The following is a 3,966-nucleotide window of genomic DNA, read 5'->3' on the forward strand; positions in this document are numbered from 1 at the left end:
TTTTTTTTTTTCCCCCTTTTTTTTTTTTTTTTGTCAATGGGAACAAATTTTAGAAACAATTGTAAAAGAGAATATCCCTTAAATTGACAATTTTCATGTAAAATAAAACCAAACGAACGCCAAAATGCAAATGATTTTCAAATTTGATTTGATTTTTTTTTTTTGGCAATGAAAACAAATTCTATGACCAATTGTAGAAATAAATATCCCTTATATTGACAATTTTCATAAAAAATAAAGCCAAACGAACATCAAAAGACACTTTTTTTTCAACATTTTCCACGTGAAAAATTATACCAATCAAACACAATAATTGACGATTCCCAATAAAACAATTTCCAGACAATTCAATTCCCTATAATTCTTTTTCTTTCCACCCAAATTTCATTTTTGCAATCAAACGGACCCTTATAGACATCTTCCATCTCCAACCAAACTGCCGCTAAGGTAATCTACAAATTTCCTAAAGATATCTTGCTGGGTCCGAATGAAACTTGAAGAATCCAGTACAGTAATAACCATGTCGTGTCAACACACTACTCCGTCGGAATGGAGAGTCCAAGCATCACAGATTGAGGCTTATGCATCGAGGCGATTGTGGTTTGTGCCATTTGTCTTGCCTTCCATGAGATTTTTATTGATGGCCTCAAGTTTTGGAGTGGTTCTTCCTTTAGCTTAGAATGTATTGTGGAATTTTTTGTTTTCAACCTTTACCAAAAAAGGGAAGGAGGAGAAAACACCATTGCAAATGAAGGATGCTAACAAGAAATGAGAAGAAACTACAAGCAAGATAGGATCATCTGATCACTACCTGGTTTGATTTTTTTTATCGATATTGGTGTTCAATCAGCCAAAAAAAGGTCGAACTAATTTCGTATAGAAAGAAAGATGTGGGTTTTCAGTTATGGATCAAAATGAAATCCCCGAAAACCAGGGCTGGAGTATTAAACTATTTTTCTTTCAATAAAGGACATCCATTGGGTGGAATATAAAAATATATTCTATATTGCATTCATTTTCAGTACTAGATTACAATTTTGTTGCATGATTACTAATTTGCAAACTTACTATTTTGCAATGTAATTATTAATTACCTTTTATACAATTTATTTTCTAAATAGGAAATGCATGCAAATGACTGACTTGGCACGCCATATGTTAAACGTCATCGAATTCATAGGTCTTGATGGTAATTGCATTGTTTGCACAATGACACCATTTAACATGACAAATTTGATAAATAACTATGGCAAAGGTAGTTTGCACATGGTTGCATGTCCAACATTCTAAATTCAGGTCCAGCCATGCAAATTCAGTTTCATTTCTCTTCTAAAATGTTCAAGCCAACCAAAAAGTAAAAGGAGCTATTTGAGTTGATATAGACAGAGTAAGATTCCCAAATAAAAATAACATCTCATACCTATTTTGAGTTAAGAATTTTAAGCTCATTATTTAGATGAATCATCAGCCTTAAATATCATGATATTCAATTAGGTTGGCCCTATGAAGTACAATGCTTAAATAAATAAAGCAAATCATGCTGTCCAAACGGGATAGAAAATGCAATTAAGAAAACTATGAAGCAGTACTTGTCTTTAAGTTGCACGTAATAAAAGAATCTAGCAAATAATAAAGATAGCAAAAAAGAAGAACAAGAACCTAGAAGGAATCCTTCTCCTTTTCTCCACTAAAGGCATGTGTAGCATTATCTTGCCAAAAAAATAAATAAATAAATAAATGCCACATGCCTTTAAAGGGAGGAGTATCATTTAGCAATATGGCCTTCATGCACTGAGATCTAAAATAGTCAAACTCTGGAATATCATATTTGAAAGATAGCTTTCCCTAATGATTTCCCATTCACCGTCCCAAGAAGATCTCTACGCACTAGTGTAGTCCATGACCAGTGAGATCTTCCAGTCCACGTGCATGGGAGCAGCTCAAACGAAAAAGAGTCTAGTCTGATCTGAACTTAGGCATGGCCCGCCAGTCTACCGCTAGGTCTGATCTACGGCACCCACGATTCCAAGTAGTAAGTCATCGGCATACATCCTTATTAGGTAATGGATTTTAAGGGGGCCAGGCATCTCTTTGACTTCTCTCTCTCACATGATAACTAGTATTGCCTCCTCGGCTAGCTCTATCAACAGGACCTTCCTTTTGCAAGAATTGAAAAAGTCTCTCACGGCTCAATTATTATTACAGCATTCTCCATATAGAATTCGGCCTTCGAGGTCAATCTGGAGACTTCTATAAGGAAGGTGGCGCAAAGGAGGCTTGAGAGTTTGTTAAGGAAGCGTGCATGGCCGATAAAGTGGGGAAAACGAAAAATATTTTCTAGTCCCTTGAGCCAAGGGGTGCTTGTGTTCCATGACTTTTTTAACTTTTTGTTCATGACGGTGTGCTTGTCACTTCCTTGAGTATACTTATGATGAATCTGATCATATTAGTCACGTCCTGAAAGACTCTTCTATACATGAGTGCAATCATTTCTAAAACTACTGAAGTCCTCAAACTCTCTTTTAGATGCAACCCCACCCCGTGAAAAGAACGGAGAGAAGGAGAGTTCATCTTGTTTATCTGTAATTAACAAAATTATTCTATCAGACGTCTTTGTAAACATGTATATTCAGTAACCTACTGCCTAAGCATGGGTTCCTATTTTTCAATTGGACATCATGATATAGGTATGTAATGGGAGGAAATGAGGAGTTTCTTTTAAAGAAGTCGGCCAAAATATTTAATTAAAATGGTCATGAGATTCCGATTTACAAGAAGTCACCAGAATTTGGATATTTGCAACATGGAACGAATATGGTTAAAAAGAACAAAAATTTCCAGGAAGACCATAATCATAACCGGAATTACATTGTGTATTAACTATTAGAAGACGTGCCAAAATTCTAATATTATAAAAAATTTATGAAGAGAATATGAAGAGTTCCTTCTAAAAATGATAAGAGCAAAATAACTAATGTTAATGCTCACGAGATCGACATTTACTAGAATTCTTGAGGAAAACTTGAGTTATTTACAGGATGAACTAATCTAGTATAAAATAAAAGGTCACAACAAGATCATTAACTTAAATCTCACTCTATGAAAAAAATACTCAAATTTATACTCATATTACTCTTCATACATAAGATATCAATCACACAGCTAATACGACGCCATTAATAATTTTTTTTTTACAAATTACAAACAACCCACATGAAATTAACATAAGCAAGACTTCAAAATCTTACAACAGCACGAAATTTAAAAACAAAATCGAGAGAAAAAGAAACACGCTAATATACAATCCACAGTAAAGTTTTTGTATAAAACAAATGAAAGAGAAAACATACATCGTATTGATCCAAACTGTCTCCATTAAACCCTTGACGGAGTTATCACCTTTCCCTGGTTTTCAAGAAAAAAGAAAAGAAAATATTCAGTAAACCCACATTGCTAAAAAGAGAACAAAAAAACGATATCTTTAGGAATTTTCGATATGAACCCAGAATCAAAATCGAATTTTTTGGCCTGGAATTTGAGATAAGATCTTCCAGGGATAACAGTGGCGTTCCGTTTCATCAGAATTCGTCCTTCTTTCATACGGTACTAGCGTGATCTCCATTGATGATTTCATTGGACATTATCGTTGTCCTTGAACGCTGCGATTTTCCTATAAAGTTATGTACCGAGTCCCAAAGAACGTGTAATAAAAAGGGGAAATAGGAAATGACCCAAATGGAAAGGCCATTTTTGCGTTTGGCTAATTTTAATACCCAAAATATTTCTTTGTAATATTACATAATAAATTGATGAAATATAGAAATCTTTCAATTTAGTCCTTAAAAAATCAAATACTTCATGAATTTTAATAGATTACCAATTTATTTGATTTATTAGATTTATTTGATTTATGTAGCACCCCTATTTATGTTATTTGATTTATTAGACTTATTTGATTTATGTTCG

General features: G+C 33.6%; 1 protein-coding gene across 2 annotated transcripts in view; it reads right to left on the minus strand.

Annotated features, from left to right (window-relative positions):
- The window catches only part of LOC111412298 (sentrin-specific protease 1-like), an 11,476-nt gene extending 7,756 nt beyond the window's left edge, over positions 1-3,720 (minus strand). For both annotated transcript variants that reach the window (XM_023043173.1, XM_023043171.1), the window contains exons 1-2: positions 3,503-3,720; positions 3,351-3,405 (exon numbers count right to left, since the gene is read on the minus strand). The gene's annotated coding sequence lies outside the window, so the exon portion shown is untranslated. The remainder of the gene's footprint in view (positions 1-3,350; positions 3,406-3,502) is intronic.
- Positions 3,721-3,966: the final 246 nt, after the last annotated feature.

The sequence above is a fragment of the Olea europaea genome, chromosome 16 (assembly GCF_002742605.1).
Source record: "Olea europaea var. sylvestris chromosome 16, O_europaea_v1, whole genome shotgun sequence".
NCBI classification, from domain to species: domain Eukaryota; kingdom Viridiplantae; phylum Streptophyta; class Magnoliopsida; order Lamiales; family Oleaceae; genus Olea; species Olea europaea.